General features: G+C 36.0%; 1 long non-coding RNA gene across 1 annotated transcript in view; it reads left to right on the forward strand.

Moving 5' to 3' along the window:
* The window catches only part of LOC143906517 (uncharacterized), a 70,733-nt gene extending 54,560 nt beyond the window's left edge, over positions 1-16,173 (forward strand). The window contains exons 2-3 of the long non-coding RNA XR_013259550.1: positions 6,892-7,019; positions 15,694-16,173. This is a non-coding gene — a long non-coding RNA (uncharacterized LOC143906517). The remainder of the gene's footprint in view (positions 1-6,891; positions 7,020-15,693) is intronic.
* The last annotated feature ends 2,248 nt before the right edge of the window (positions 16,174-18,421 follow it).

The raw sequence follows: 18,421 nt of genomic DNA on the forward strand, positions 1-18,421 counted from the left end.
TAGTTCAAATGGAAACGATTCAGATATCCAAATGACATCTTAAAATATTGACAAAGCGAATCCACGTGTCGAGTCATCGATCCACACGTGTCTGGCGACAGCAATTTCATCTTCAGCAACCTAAATATTATATCCCGAAGATTTCGGGTAAGGATGGAAAGAAGAGACCGTTAACGCGCCGCGCAATTCTCACGTGAACGCCGATTTAGAATAATCCAGCGAAGACGAAAACGTATAAACACTTATTCTAATACTAATTTTAAAAGCGAAAAAACGTTCAGGTTTTATCGTTGATAGTTACTGACATGCGAATATCTAGGATTTATAATGATAATAATATCTATATTTCTTTTTGGATTGCCTCTACTGCGCACGTTGATCATGCGGGACTAACGTGGGAAGTTGGTTGCCCTAATCGAGAAATTGGAGCATGAATGCGTAGGTTTGTCACCCTCAGAAGAGGTGAACGTTGCCGTCGTCTCCAGGAAATAAACCGGCAACAAACTTTGGGATCCGTCATCATCCATCGAGTCAGGAATTATTTCCGGGTACTTACATTATGAAATTGATGTTTTGATATCGACGTACCTTGACCTCACTTGCTAAGTGAGCTAGTTGTTTTGTGTAATGAAATATATCGTATTACTTTTTTATTCGATAGATGTTTAAAGTGGATAAGAGTAGATTTACACACATCAAATTTGCTATATACAGAAACGTTGAATATGTGTGTTCAGTGTTATAAAACTATCATTTAATTGAAGAGAGCTCGATATATGAAACGTTTGTTATTTAATCTTAGGATTAAAAATAAATGAAATTATCGTGGCGTCCGACCGTTCTAAAAAATTAAAAATCCAGGTGTATCGGTATTATTACGTAGTTTTTTTTCTGATATTTTTACATAAAATCTGCATATTCTTGCATAAAAGTGTTTAGTGTTATAAAAGTAATTATTTAAATTTAAATGAAGAACTTGATGTACACATAGCTTTAAGGCTCCTGTTCACTCATCACTACTATCTCAGTTTGTAACGTCAAAGCGAGAAAATATACAATAAAAATTCTTGCTAAATATATATTAAAGTGGAAATATGTTTTAATAAAACAACACAATCGATAGAACTGACTTGTAAAATACCAAAAATTATTTTTTTCTTTTGTTAATTAATAAACAACCATATATCTGGAAATGAATTATGAACCAAAAACGAAATAAACTATGTTCACATAGCCAATGACAACTGTCAAATTAATAATATATATATATAGAAATAAATATGATTTAATTGCTCCTCGAAACAAAAAGATAGTTTTCGATATATTTTACAAGTCGGTTCTATCGGTTGTAAGTGTTGCTTTATTGAAACATATTTCCATCTTATTAATGTATTTAGCAAGAATTTTTATTGTATATTTTCTCATTTCTGACGTCACAATCTGAGATAGTATATTTAGATTTATATATTTTAAGATTAAAGCGTGAATTTTAGATCATCGTTGCATCAGACTGTTCCAATTAAAGACCCGGCCCAATCTTGGTATTATTATAGAATTCTTTCTGATATTTTATAATGGAATCTGCGCATTCTTGCACAAATGCTCAACATTTTTTGCGCTGTAATAATAAAATATAAAACAGACATGAGCGTATGGTATGACGTTCATTACAATTCGGAAATCCTGTCGCCTTACTTCTCCCTGCTTTTAAGTTTTAGTCTACAGTTTTGGCGCATCTCTCTGACGCTTCGGTACATACGCAATATCCCAGTAAATTCTCCGCATTATCGTAATCTCATAAATCCATCTAGCGACGGTATTCATCCACAGCGTTAACCGATTGTCAAAACTCTCGTAACTTCATTTGCGGCGTATTGTATCTTGCTTACGGAGCGTTGCAGCGTTTTATGAAGCGCCGTGTCGACGAAGAAAACTTTTCTCAAGTACCTTAACTGCTTTCGAGCGAACGACAGCATTTCTGGAAGGACGTCCCTTTTAGGACTCCCGGCAAATCTCGTTCTTTAATAGCAAATCATAACTTTCTAGCGAGCGCGTAAAATGTCGAGCTTATTCTTGTAAGCTATCAAAGTCATTCTTTCGTCAACTATACGCGAGAGGAAGAAACCGAAGAAATTCAATGAACTGAGATTACGGAACCGGCCTGTTAAGAAGTCAATACGTCCACGTGCGCAGAAGGTTTGCTTGTGTAACAGATTAAGGACATTTTGTTTAAGGTTCCTATCTCTTCAAACTTTTATCATCCGCGTTTTATACCGCTAGTGGAAAGTTGAAATAATTTATTCGCGTAACGTAGGGGAGACCGGGGCTCGATGGCACCGTTTTTACAATTTCGGCATTTGAGTTTTTATACAACTAATTATCATGATTAAACAGTACTAATATGATAGAGAGAACCTTTCTTTACATTTTCATGCTAGGAACGCTCCTGTATACCGTATAGTTTCTTTGTAATAAATGAAATATGAACATGCTGCATTGTGGCCAACTTTCCCCGATAGTAGGGTAAGTTGGCTATGCGACAAAAGTCCACGTTAAATTAATGAATACGTAATAGAAACACAAAACGGGTAACACATACGTACTTCTTGATAAAGATTGTATCTTTTAAAGTTATTTTGTAATGATCGAATATTAAAACGTTGTTGCAGAAAAATAATTGTGAACTATTTTAGATGTAACTTTCTTCATCATAAAAATATTAATATAAATATATATTTAGCTTCTATCAGCATTGTAGATAGCAAATTACGTGCTCAAACAGGTCTCACGCGCACGGCAACAACAAGTCAAGCTAAGCGTGTCTTGATATGAGCCAAAATACCCCATCCCTACATACGTTTTATTTTAGTCGTTTTATTACAATAAATTACTATTGTTAGTCAAAATAACATGTCGTATAGTAACAGAAACTTTTCTTTTAACTAATGATACGTCACTTTGATTTATTTCTTAAGCTGAAGAACATTAATACGATATTTTGAAACGCTCGAAAATTTACTTGTCACCTTTTGAATCGGACTTTTCTCTTTTTCTATTGTAATACTTGTCTGATTAAAATAAAACTTTGTGAAAAGTACCTATGTCATATAAGAAATATTTTGTGATAACTTTTCCCTTGTTTTTTTCGCTATAAATACATAAATGGAACGCATTGCCAACTTGCCTCTTGTGCCAACGAGCCCCAGTCTCCCCTACCGTCGATTTGTTATAACAGTTTACCATATCTTCACGAATTTTATAAGAATTCCGATGCGTTTTAAAATTTATATTTTCTTAATTAACATGTGTAGTAATAATTAAGAAATAATTGTCGTAATTATGACGCCCGACAATAATGTGTTTCGACGTATTTAATTTATAAAGAATGCAGAACACACACTTTGATACATTAAAATACAATATTTAATAATACTAAGTTCACTCGTGACGAAGTTAATTTCGAAATCAAGGTTAGCAGGTTGATACGTGTACGTGTCACGGAAGGTATCGAAGTTCCCGAGAAGGATTACGAATGTATTAAAGTGGCATTCAGAGCTTCCTTGGATCTTAGAACTTCCACATTACGTATTTCATAAGAAATGAGCTAAGATGTGTTACTTAATTCAAGCGATTATTCTAAACCGTGTCCCACTTTTGCTTAAGAACAGAATTATTAATTAACAATCGATATAACATAATTTTTTAGAGATCTCTTAAAAAATTTTGGAATATTTTATTATTATGTTACTCGCGAAATGTGTATAAATATTTAATAATAGTTATTATAAAATACACCAATGAACTCTAATTAAATGTTCGCGAACATAGAACGTTCGCTATTAATACAACTTTGATGAATTTATTGAATTTATTGATTTCTATTCTATATTGGCATCTCAATACTTTTGATATTTATTTTGTTGTTTTTCACATTTTATTCTCTTCTCTTATTTCTCACGATATCACTGAAACGGCACGTTTTGTGTTTTTCTTTTTCTTCCAATTATTGATCACATCCTGCCCGAAAAAAAGTTAACGGTGTTAGACTTCGTTGAATGCAGACCCGAAGACTGCAACGCCCACGTTGTTAACGTCATCACGCTCGTTTTAACGATTTACAGGGTAGGGCTTCAAAAATTTACTGATTTTCAGCTCCGTGCACCGCATCGCGTCGAGAAAGTTTCATCGGCGAGTCGATATTATCGCGTGACGCGGCGCGCGGCGGCCGCACGCGTCATTATCGGTATTAATCTATAAGCGAATAATCGACGTGACTCAATTTACGTGACAATACAGCCGTAATTGCCGGAAAAACGTCACGATAACGCGGAATTTATGTTCCCGGCTGTCCCGTATTGGTTGCTTTATACGGCAATTTTCACCTTTCGCTTACTATTCTTTATGCCGCACGCGATATTTGCGATCACTCTCATGCGCGCGTACTTTACAGACGTGAGGGACGTGCAAAATTTATGCCTCCATTTCCGCGTATCTAACCAGACTAAAAGAGTGAGGCATGTAGTGTCCGGAATATACTGACAAAATGAAAAATTATTAAAATATTTCATACGAAGATCCCGTTCGAGATTATCAACGAGAAGTGAAAAAGAGTTTTATATTTGTAAATTTTATGCTATAATATATTAGAGACCTATTAATTGACGGTAACAAGCTTATAGATTTTCTTTAAGTCAGGATGTTTTTCAGGCATCTTAGACATACAAAAATATAAATTTAAATAATTTTGTTTAAATAATGCTGACATTCTAAAACTTAATATTAATAAATTTCTTACTAAAAGTTATTATTAATTATAAATTATATTATTTATTTACTAAATTTGTATAACAGTTGCAAAAATTTTTGTTTGTATTTTTGTCTGTTACATGACTAATAAGCAATTTGTAAAAATATTTTAACATTTTATACAAATACTTTTCCACGTATTATATTGTAACTCTGTATAATTTGTATTACAAAGTTATTATACATGAAAACTTTTTTTTACTTTTGATAAATTTACCTAAAAATATCAAAAAGTTACAATTCTGCAAGCTCTTGTTGTATTTATAATAACTTTTTATAATGATTAACATCGAACCGTAATGACGTCAAATAAAGACGATAATATCGTACGTTACGAAGAAATTTTTACCTGCATATTAAAATATTAAAATACGTGCTATACAAGCGTAAAATATTTACAGTCATCTATATAAGACTATAAGGAACTAATATATTCATAGATATGAAAGTGTAGACAGCGGTAATAAGTTAATAATTTAATGAGTTTTAAATTATTACTAAGGTGTTACATTTTTGATGATTGAATTGTTTAAGATATCTTCGTTGGATTTCTAATACATTTATGTAAGATTCCGTAGTTGTGGGAGAATGTTGAGCGCATCAACTAGATCTTATACATCAGTATTAATTTAGCATACACGGTCTATACATTCCATTATAAAGAGCTCCTTTGCTTACTGTTGTACGTTGTTTGTGCTGCAATTTGCACTTAGGAAAGTTTGCTTTCTAGCGCGACGTTCAATTGAAACATTTCCATTCACTTCTAAAATGTCACGACGATCACAGTGTAAATTATTAACGTGTTGCACGCGAAATGTTTTGCGTCATTAATTTTCATTATCATCCTTGTGTATCTTTCGACGATAGATTATGTATGTGTAGCTACGACATTTGTAATTAGCGCTTGTAATTCGTAATGAGCTCGTATACACGCGAAACGGCGCAAGCGAATCGTTTCGCTCTTCCTAAATACTACTTAATTTATTCCGACGTGTTTGCGACGTGTTCGTTGCAAATGAATACGTATCGTTACGTTACTGACCTAGCTAACTACGTGGTGACTCGGCAACTTAGTTATGCAGTTCGTTTAATAGCGCAATATGGTTTATAGATAGAAAAATCGATCTTTTACGAATTCAAACATTCTTTCTTTAGTAGTTACAGTGCTCTGAAATGCTGAGCTTCAACGCTATTCCCAATGAAATGTTACAATATTTGAACAATTCTAACATCATAAATAGTATACAAATATTCATAATCGTAATATAACTAAATGTGGATATATATTCAAAACATATAAATTTGGATGTATGTACAGCGTATAACACATCGGGGATGCGTTCCATGTTATATGAATCCATGTTATACCAGTCACAAATATTTTGCAGATTATGTATGCATATGGAAACACATATTTATAAAAGATTTAAAGGTTTATTATAAAAAAAGTAAAATAAATATTGAAAATGCAGTAATAAAATATGTTTTATTCTACTTTAAAACAAACAAATATTAAAAATTTTCCGTCGTGTTATACGATCCGTGTTATACATATATTACATATACCTTTTTTACTTAGTTCGTCTCAACCGTTTATTTTTATTTATGTTTGTTGGGTTGACACACTGTCACCAGTAACGGCCGTCATTTAAGGCTCTTGTTTACTCACTGCAACCATCTTGGATCTCGATGAGAAGCGAGAAAATATATCATACAACGTACATTAAAATATAATTATATTTTTAATTAAATGGAGTTTGTAATCGACAGTAAAATGTAAAATATACTTGTAAAATATACTGAAAACTCCGATCCTTTTTTGTTTGGACAATCAATAAATAACCCGCCACATATGTCGAACTGAATTGTGCCTCATCAACGACGAAACAAGCTGTTTGACAGCCAAATTGAAATAAAAATATTTGCTTTTACATATTAAAATTATAACAAAATAGGAGTCTTTGGTATATTTTAATACTACGACAGTTATTTTAAATATAAAAACACAGCATTGAAACGAAAATTGACGCTGTAAGTTGCAAGAATAATTTAACTTTTTAACGGTTATTTTTTTATGTCTTGTAGTTCACAAGTGCGACGCTGTGTGTGCTGTCAACGTGGACTTGGCAATCGAGCCAGGCAAAAGCCTTAAACGTTCCCTTTCATCTCAAAGTGATCTGTTCGTCCATGACATGCATATTGATGCGTATGAGGTATGGAATTAATTTTGAATGTGAGCTGGATGCTGTGTTTTAGTTATCTTGCTCATTTTTAAGGTTGACTTGATGCATATTTAGCACTAAAGCTTGTTTTATTTAGCTATTTCTAGCACCTATATCTTTGTTTGCTTTCTATTCATTAAGCTAGGCATATGACCATTACATCCAGCATGCCAACAAAATCAGCATCATATCATGTAATTTGTGAGCTTTTTGACTTTAGTTTATTTTAATTTTGGTAAAACTTAAGATTAAGGGCAACCTCACCGATTTCAATGACCTTGATATATGTTGTCAAGGTCATGATCCCGAGTGACCTTCAGAAGGTTTTAGCCGTCGCTCGTTATTCGTTAATACCCATATAGGATTTTACAATCGGCCCAATACTGGGCCAGTATAACTAATACTGGCCCAGTATTGGGCCGATTGTAAAACCCTATATAGCCCAGTCAAATTAGATATCAGTACAAAATTACCTTTTTCAAAAAAGGTAAAAAAAGGGCGCCAAGTACACGCGTGGTTGTTACCTCGAAAAAAAACCCAAGTGGTAGTATCATTAATTTTATTCAAAAATAAATAAAATCTATTCTAACCTAGGTGGTAGTAGCTTTATTAATTTTTAAACAAAATTATTAAATTATAAAATAAAAATATTTAATTAAAATAAAATAAATAAATTTTTCTTGTAAAAAACTTGGCGCTGCTTTTTTAGAACCTTAAAAAAGCAGCGCCAAGTTTTTTACAAGAAAAATTAAATATTTTTATTTTATAATTTAATAATTTTGTTTAAAAATTAATAAAGCTACTACCACCTAGGTTAGAATAGATTTTATTTATTTTTGAATAAAATTAATGATACTACCACTTGGGTTTTTTTTCGAGGTAACAACCACGCGTGTACTTGGCGCCCTTTTTTTACCTTTTTTGAAAAAGGTAATTTTGTACTGATATCATGCGTTTTGTAGTGTTACGCATCCTCTTCTAAAAAGGGCATGTCATCTATACGATCTATCGAATCTGTCGAAATATTGTTGTCGCTTTTCCGCTTTTCTCGTCCTGCTGCCGAGAGATCATCCTATAAATACTAAATAAATTATATACATGTATAATATAAATATAAATAATTTTAATTACACACACACACACACACACACACTACGTTTACGCGAACGTTACTTCTGTAGTAACTTACGATAATTCCTTCGCGTAAACGGGATTTTGTAGTAACTTACGATAATTTACTCCGCGTAAACGAGTGAATTATCGTAAGTTACTACAGAAGTAACACTCGCGTAAACGTAGTACACACACACACACAGACACACACACACACTATCTGTCACGTATACTATGTTTACGCGAGCGTTTTACTTCCGTAGTAACTTATACGATAATTCCTCCACGTAAATGGAGATTCTGTAGCAACTTATGATAATTCATCCCGCGTAAACGAGTAATGCCGGGATTACGATGAATTTAACGTAACGGGACGCGACGGACGCGAAGTAACGTAACGTAAACTTAAAAAATTACGATCGCCGTAACGTGAAGCAGCGTGCATTTCAGAAATGATTTGACAGCTTGGTATGAATAGAAGGTTAAGATTAAGGTTATCTTTAAATTACGGCGATCGTAATTTCTTAAGTTCACGTTACGTTACTTCGCGTCCGTCGCGTCCCGTTACGTTAAATTCATCGTAATCCCGGCATAAATTATCGTAAGTTACTACAGAAGTAACGCTCGCGTAAACATACAGTTTGACAACTTTTACAAGGCAACATATACGTACGTGTTTGTACGATTTTGTAGATACACCTTCCTTCTTAAAGATCTCTCGGCATCAGCTCTTTACGGTCAATACTTATATATATTTCACTATCTGTCACGACGCGGCAACGGTCACGACTATCACACACTTACACTTATCCTTTTCTAGGTTGTAAAAAACTGTCACGCACTGCGACAGTGCACGAGTGCACTCTCGTGTCAAAAATGGGAAAGTGACACACCAGCCGCCATTTTTGTCCGACGTGGACGTTTCTTAAAAAAAAATTTTTCACATTTGGTCTTTGCATTGCAATATCTTCGCTCGTAGGGCACGTAACAAAAAAAAAAAGACTCTTATTTATAAATCAAACCCCAAGCTATCGATCGAACCTACTTAGAAGTTGATCCGTTCACTCGTTATTGAGATCTCAAAATCTCGGATACTCGCAACTCATGCGTTCGCGTAAAAGAGTCACGGTGCGTCTCGCTTCGCGCGTACTTGGCGCGAGACACTACCGTGTCTCTTGATTATTTTTGGGCGTTTGAATGAAAAAATTACCGGCAAGCTGGAAATTAGTATACAGGTTCATTTTAGTGTTCTTTTAAACATACTAAAAGTCCCCATACATAGAGCGTGAGCCGGCTGCGCCATCTTGAAAAAAAGAGTACAAAAATGGGTTTTTTGCGAATAACTCGGAAATTATTAGTTTCACGGGAAAGAACATTCAGAGCGAAAATGTAGCTGATAAAATTTCTCGCAATTTGGTTTTTTGTAGAACTTCGTACGACCATTAGTTCCCGAGATAGATTTTTTTGAAGCATCGGGCAAATGAGGAAAGAGCTGTTTCTTCGAGCGTTTTTTCAAAATATCTCAGTTCTGGCTGTCCAAAAGTAAAAAATGCATACAATGAAAGTGAAAGAGAATTAAATTACCTACAAAATTCATTATTTATGTTATACCGCGCAACTAATATTTCTGGAAATATCGTGTATTTAGAAAGTACAAAAATTTGAAATTAAGTAAAACAATCATGGGAAATAATGAGAACAAAAATTGTTAAACATCAAATTGAAAAATGCCGGGGTAAACTCGACACTTTGCCTGATCGACACAATTTGATCTGGAACTTATTTTTTATTGTCTGAAACTAAATATACATTTGTTTATCGTGTATTTAGAAAATACAAAAATTCTGAAGATTACTCGGGGTCATGACCTTTACAACATATATCAAGGTTATTAAAATCGATGAGGTCGCCCTTAATCTTAAGTTTTACCGAAAATTGATACTTTCCACCCGGCATAGCGGGCGGAAAGTATCAATTTTCTTCCCTAGAGAGGAAAGTAAGCCCTGGCGTGAAATGGCCACTCTCGCCTCTCTCTAGGGATGGAAGTCGAACTTTCCGTAAGAGTTGTGAAAAATATCGTGTGCACCTCGGGTCGAAAGCTTTTTCAGGCTCGAGTGATTTGCCGTCCGAGCCGAAGGCGAGGGTGGCAAACTTCACACTCATCTGAACAACACTGCTTTCTCCCCTTGGTGCACAATATACTATTAATAATATTTAAATTTAATGTACAATATAATAATGCAATAATATCTAAATTTAATTATATAATATTTAAATATATATTAAAACAAAGTTGATATGTTACATTTATAAATTTAGATATTTTTACATTGTCCATAGGTATATCACTTTTATTTTGTTACACAAATATTATTAATAAAATGATATTAAAGAGCTTACAATTATAGAGCCACAATTAACTAGGTGTTTGTGTCAATATTCGTATATGTTAATAATCATTAAATATGAATTACAAACGTTTCAGTCTGTATTCAGATTATCTTCAGTGTAGTTTTGAAAGATTTTACATAATTATAAATAAACGGTAATTAAAAATTACAAAGTACAAAAGTATATTATACACAAAACGCGTTCTATCGCATAAAAAGCAAAGGTTTTCTTTCGTGGGCATGTCAAAAATTAAAAGTAAAAATATAGTGATACATGCTTCTTATATATAATAAGACACGTTTCATAGAATAATTAAATCGTTAGCGGAAAAATTCGCCTCGCATTGAACTCGCATTAATCTTGTCATTAACGACTCGATATCGAATTGCAATCGTCATATAGCTGGCGAACAATGAATTTATTGGTCTGCTTGCGAATTATTTGATAGACTGGGAAGATTGCGTCGATTTGGCAAATTCGCTCAAATTTACGCGACCGCGCCGCATCACGATTATTATTTCCGACATGGGCGCGCAATTTTTACGAAAGCAAACAACGCTTTCATCTTTCATCCGGGGAAAATTTGTCGGACGTGATATGTTGCCGGCCCGGTAGTATTGTTCCATGACATCGCGATGATTAGCATTCGTCGAATAGCCTCGGGTTCTCGGATTGCATATTTCTAACGCATATAATTAGCGAGGTGCTCGCGAGATCACGGTTATATATTCGCAATGGGAAAATTGACATAACGTGCTTTTTGTGATAAAATAAAAGACCTGTAATAACACGATCAAGAGATTGTTGAATTTTCAAGCGATTTTTCAGCGGCAACTTGTGACGAATCTAATCGGCGATAACTATAGGCGCGCGATTCGCCGAACGAAATATCGCGTTTAATAGCGATCGCCAAGCCTCTGTCCAACGGGCAGGCTGGTGGTAAAGTTCATTATCGTCGAGTCGAACGCGGCGATGTAACGCATGAATTCTATTAGTCGCTTAATTACTATGTAAATGGCAGGAAATTATGCAGACCACCTGATAATGCATGTTGAGCGTATTTTTCAAAGACAATCGTTCGGAGGCAGCGAATGCTTATTATGTTACACGAACGCATACATAATTAATGCGACAAAACAATGGTAAAACGTAATAATAATTTTTTCGCATTGTGATGTAAGAGAGAGGAGTCGATTTTATTCTGATATAATATATATAGAATTAAAGAACTGTTAGAGCGAAATATTCGCGACCGCGCGTCACGAAAATGCGGACTACTACAAGAAAATCGTACGAATAATGAGTTGAGCAATGAGTATTAAAATGCAGGTTTTTCTAGATATTAATTTTTACTAATAATAATTAATTAATTTTTAGACTGCACTTTTTTAGAGGTAATAAATCGCGAATACGCGCGCACACTAGTCATATATATGCAGCATAACCGAGGTAAATTTCAGAGAAGCGCAACAAGAAACTTTGCTATAATTCAAACCTCGCTTGATTAACTTGCTCGTTGCAATGTCATCTGCAGAACGATCGCTCTATCTGAGATAGAAACAGAAATTATATATTTCTTGATAGAATTATCGTGCGTACTGCAAATATAACAACGAACCTTACGTACAATCTTTGGTAAAATAATATATTACGTGTATATTTTATATATATAACTTCTGATAAATTGATAAATTTATATTTTATCCTTTACAAAAAAATCTCTAACTCCATATCCGCGTGTTTGCAATATGTCAAATAACGTCAAACAACCGCGGACGGTGAATACGAATAGTAAAATTGGAGTTGCGAAATAGTTGATGCATCTCCGCGTATACGAAAGCCCCAACCGAGAGATTATCCATCATCGCGATTTAATAACCCCTTTTTGCAGGCAAATAGATTATACGAGTTAACGAGTATAGTGGTTCTCCGAAACTGCGACAGTCCGCAATTAAGCCGGTTTGTACCGGAAACGATTGTCGGTCGAGAGGTACGGTCAAAGTGCGGCTTTGCTTACTCGCTCGGTAGAAACGCGCGAAAAAGAGGGTCTACACGGCAGAGAGGCGGGTTTAAAGAGACGAGGACGCGTCTACGGAATGTCAATAGGGCTTATTAAAGTCGACACTGAATCTGCGCGAGTTGAGTTTTGCATACATTCGTTTTACGTCACACGGACGTACGTGGCATTGCACACTGAAAGAAATACTGAATCACCGATGCGGATACACGCAGAGAGTGCGTCATATGTGTGCGTATGTGTGCGTGTATATTTCCTGCAAAGTACATATTCCGACTAATTGGAACAGCTTTTGGGGTGTTTCGTTGTCACGCGATCGAATAATGATTGACAATATGCCGTAAAGCTTATCGATCGTCGCACCACTTATAATTTTACGCGCAACACGACTTGTGTAATGGAATCTATAGGGATCTCTCGAGAAAAATATGTTGCGCAGAGAGGGAGAATTCCATAAATACGAATTTCAAACGTCAATGACATATCAATTATTGATATATAATTTCGTGGAGGACTTTTCTCGGCGCAGCCGCCCGCTCGCAATATTCCCCCATCAGCAAACGTTGCATGCAATTCAATTTTCTCGATCTCCCACTCATTATTCGCTTCATTCGGCACGAGCGCTCCGGAAAGCAAGCGCTCCCGATCGCAAGCAAAGATAATATACGATCGCGCTCCTCTCGTCGCGCTCAATTAACTCTTGTAGTAATTAACATCTCTAAGCAACACACCGTGCGGTATTTTTCCTCCGCGGAGAAGAACTCATTAAGTAGATGTCGCGCGAACAACGCCGTCGCGTCGTTGCCGCCGGTGATTCGTGAGTCCAACGCGGTCAAGGTAAACATATTACACACGGAACTAGCTTGAAGACTCGTAATTTTCGGCGTAAGGTGATTATGCAAATGGGATTTGGCTGGTGCGCCCGCGCGGCTTTTGTACGAAAATGAGATGCAAAGCGGATTGTAAGACGTATAAGGACGACTGCCGGAAGTGGCTTGAAATTTTGAGTGAGTAATGATCGAGCGATGCGGTTCAAGTGGCCTATACGTAAGTAATACGCGTATACGCGAATGATTTCGTTGAAAGTGACTTTCGGGCGGGCCCGAGAGAGCACTCGCTCGTTTTTAATCGCATCGCGTGTCTCGGAGAGTTTTATTACACGTACTATTTTGATCTTTCGTGTTTGCTTTAGTGAAGGGCTTAAAATAACGCTTTTTCTTTCTCTTTTATTCTTCGCGCACTCACATTCGCTTCTGTTATGAGAATATACTATTTCAGTCCGAATATATATTAATGCAATATCCTGTTGAACAACCCATATAAGACATCCGCATGAAGCTTATCATAGTGTCTCATAAAGTTAAATGGGTTAAAAATGTTATCTTTTATTGATATTCGAGAAGATACATGTGCACATGTGATATAAATAATATTTTTAATAACATCCTTCGGCTGATCGTTTCCATCTACTTTTACCTTCTATTTGTGCCTGACAGGTTAATCGGTGGTATCGAATATCGTCTGCAATAGTTGATGCAAATTTCACACCCGCGAGATAATACCTCGTGCGACAAGATTTCCGTTAAAACTGGGGTATATTTAATTAATGAAACATTTTGAATTTTGACATAAAAGCGGTACGCTCGTTGATTCCCATTAAAACCAAAACCAGGTGTAATTATTTAAAGCGCTGTAAGATATTTTCTCACGCACCCATTGTACACGATTCTGTCGCGTATGTTTTATCGAAATATTCGAAATATATGTTAAAATAAATCTGCCTCTTCCCTCCCTTTCTTCTCTCTCTTGCTCATTCTCTCTCTCTCTCTTTCTCTCTCTCTCTCCCCCCCTTTCCCTCTCTTTCTGTGCGTATCGATTCACGTTGTACACCCACGCAAGTCTCTGTCTCGCGCGTGTGCGCGCGCGAATGCAAATCTCTGTGCGTACGCGAGCGAGCGTTTTTTTCCTTTTTTTTTTCAATCAGTGGTGGCATTGAATCCGACACTTTTCAATCTCGGCGCCGAGCGCCAGGCCTAAGCGGCCGTCGCGTCGTGCGCGTGCATCGTTCACGTAACAATCCTGCGAATAGCGCCGGACGCGCTTCGAAACGATCGACAAAACTCGCGCGAGAGATTGCGCGATTCAGTCCATTCGTCCAATTGTATTTCAGATAGGTAGCTACTGCGCGGACCTCGCCGTGAAACGGTGCGCGAATACCGATATTTGCCAGTGCACAGTGGTCAGACCACATTCGGCGTTTCGCCATAAATGCAGATGAGCCCTCATCCCCAATCCTTTGTACACTCGCGCGCGCGCGTATATGCGCGTACGTATATATTGTGCGCGAGATATAATTAAATCAGTCTATTCAGAGGGATCTACAAATCGTGGAACAAAGAGTGTGGTAGAGCGAGAAAAACTACGACTGTAGAACGATGGGAGATTGGGATTCTGGGAAAGGGAGTGAAAGAGAGAGGTGGAGAGAGAAACGGCATAACGAATTACGGATGACAGTGCTTTGATTATGAAATTGCGTGCAAAGGAACTCTCTTTTAATATCGTATTCTTTGACGCAACAGACTTTGTAAATATTGCATTTCCTCAATATTATTTCCCGTTGGAAATAGAACTGCTAAGAGTTGTAGTTACTGTTCCTACGAATATTGATGATGACAGAAATATAAAAAAAAATATTTTACATCTTTACAAAAATGTATAGAAAAATTCAAGATTCTCTGAGATGTTTTAAACTTAAACCATCAATCTACTGTGTCGATAGTTGAAGCTTATATGTAAAGTATTATACATATATAAAGTAACTAGAAGTTTAATCTTGAATTCAAATATAGTTTCTATTATAAGTTCTTATTCGAAGTATAGAAATATAGGAACACACAGAAATTGCGGAGTCGGACAAATTTATACAAACGATTCTACTGAAGTACCTATATAAAAATTAGGCCACATATACAGATCTGAATATAAATATGTTCAACTATCAAAATAGTTATGCAAAAGCATCCCTAGTAATAATATATACCATATATTGCTTTAAATCTCTAAAAAGTTTTGACGTCCAATATAATTATTTCGATGCTTAAACATAATTATTCTCAGATTTAGATAAATTTCTGGTTGTTTCAGCAAATGAAAATCGCTCTTTCTATGTAATTGATGGAGGCTCGTCAACATGGGCAATAGCACATCTCTACGTCGTTATGAGAAGCTTTCACCGATAGGTGCGCGCATTTAATGCGCAAAGATAAGCGCGATTCTCCCCAGGGCCATTTATGTCATCCCGTCTCTCCACGAACCGTTAAATCGTGCTCCATGGACAGTAAGGGCAAGTCATCGATCATCATGTGATCATTCAAAGCAATCCGGCACGGTAGTCTCTGGCGCGGGCGAGATAGGTCGAAGATCAACCACGACAAACGACATTAACTCCCGCGGGATCTCCGTTGCGGGTGTCACTCGAGAATTAAGGATGACCACCACCGTCTTCGTTATATTTTCGGTTCTCAATATATTATGTTCGGCGCTATAACTTTCCTTCCCGCCTCTTCTTTACGGAAAAAAAAGGATATTTTTTTTATTCGTCAGACAGGAAGATCGAGCAGTCGCGGTGCACTCATTCTCCCGTCTTCAGCGTAGGTGAAACTTAGCTTCGCTCGACATCTTCGACTATTTCAATAATTTATCTATCGTCGATATCTCTAAAGACGCGAACCGAAGATGTACCCGTCATTCGCAGCTATTAGATTTCGATATGCATTAGCACACATGTGTTTGCCTTCAATATTCAAGGGTGTTAAACTTATAGGTTTTCGAAAATTTATTATATTTTATATGTGATTAACATAAAATATAATTATATTTAACATAAAATGAAACGCCGCTTCCGGCGAATACGAACAAGAGGAAATACCTAATAACATGGACTTGGCTTTTACCACGTAGGTAATTATTAGAGAGCTGTAATATTTGATAGCTGCATGTAGTCGCTACAATTATTCTCTCGCACTTCATATCCGCATCAATTTTACGCGCTGCTCGCAAATAGTTATTCTACGTGCCGGACATGCAAGAATGAAACTGCTGTCACTTCGCGTTTCATGAAGATAAACGAGCGTAGCATGGCTCTCCGACCTATTCAAATGCGATTCCCAGATGAAAGACTGTCTCAATTTCTTCCCGACACGCGTGGGTCGTCGCGGCGTCTCTTTTACTCGTTGTCATCATATTTTTATTATTTATCAAACTCACAGAATACATCACACGCGTCGCGGTATTCAGTTGCGCGATGCATCGTAAAGAAAACGTAAATTCATGATAAATATTGCTATTTACAACTACCCTGTTACCGTATTCCGTTTGAGATATCAAGTTATGAAATATGAAGCGGCACGGACCGTAAAACATTTAACACGATGAATCGTAGTTTTATTAACATTTTTATTGGGAACGCTATAAATAATAATTAAAGAAATATCGAGAAATGTCCACAAATTTTTTGAAATACTTTGCTGCAATTAACGAAGGTACTTCTGTGTAAGTAAATTGCAGCGTAAGTAAAATCAGAAGGGCTCGCCAAGCGCCATGTTCGACGAAGTATATTTGATGTACCCTTCAAATATTTGCTAAAAGTTTGATGTACAGATGATGAAACCTGCCGCAAATCTTATTATTGCTTTTTGCCTGTTGCCTCCGTCGCAGACGGTAAACTGTCCCAAGTCATAATCGTCATTCTTGAGGTTCTCTTCCGCATGGTCGCCTTTCTGAATATCCCACTTACACTTCACCCCGGACTACGTGCATTATGATACAGGCACGCATTACATAAGGGGGCGGTACATAAAATTACACTTCTTATGCATTATATAGAGTAACACGCACTATCGAGGGTGCATTGTAAATGAAAGTAAGTTTTATGTTATACTCTCGTTGTTTTAATTTTACATATATTTTCGCGTTTCGAAGTTTATAGTTTAAAATAAAAGGTAAGAGGTGTAAAAGGTACGCTTTGTCGTCGAGATAACCACTAATTGATATTTCACGTTATCCTTATGTTACATTTAGTTTAAAAAAAAAAAATAGGTAAGATTTTGAATCTTAAAAGTATTACCTACTTTAAATACGACATTTTAACTTTAAATGCCCTGCATAACGTGTTTCTGCAACACTTGGGTGGATTTTATAGGCCATCAACTGTACCGCGTCGCACAATATTTATATTCTTCTTTAGCTTCTTATCTTTTTATTTATAACTGTATAATTTTTACCGAGAATTTTGTTAGAATTATTTAATTATTTATAACTCTCTAATTTCCACTAAAAATTTGGTCAGAAGTATTTGTTGGAAGTATATATGCAATTAGATTGTAAATTGTAACTAATGATGTAGCGAGTAAACGTCGTAAACGAGCAGATGAAGCTTGGATATTACGGGGAAACGTTGTTTGCGGGAAATCTATTTTGCGGCAAAAAAAATGTCGGGATTGAGGTTTAATTGAGGCAAAACGTATAAACGATTTTAATTATGCCGCAACATCGTGTGCCGATGTCGACGTGTAAACGTAAATTTCACGGCGCGGACGAGAAGATCGAGCGAGATGGAAGCGAGGAAGCCGCCGGAAGGAAAATATCCGGTCTTACTTTGACTTTAAAATCGACCTTAAGTGCTTGCTGAAAGCGTTGCATTACGTTGTCAGACAGCTGAAGAAATACATATTTTTCCTCCGGAATAAAAATGTCATCGTAGGATACATTGCATCGTTACTATCGGTGCGCTTATCGTGCACGATCGTGCACGATAATATTATTTCGCGATTTTTTGTAAACACATTGTGAAGTTAATTACACTCTTATCGAT

The sequence above is a fragment of the Temnothorax americanus genome, unplaced genomic scaffold (genome assembly GCF_048541705.1).
Source record: "Temnothorax americanus isolate GAGA-0224 unplaced genomic scaffold, ASM4854170v1 Scaffold72, whole genome shotgun sequence".
NCBI lineage: Eukaryota > Metazoa > Arthropoda > Insecta > Hymenoptera > Formicidae > Temnothorax > Temnothorax americanus.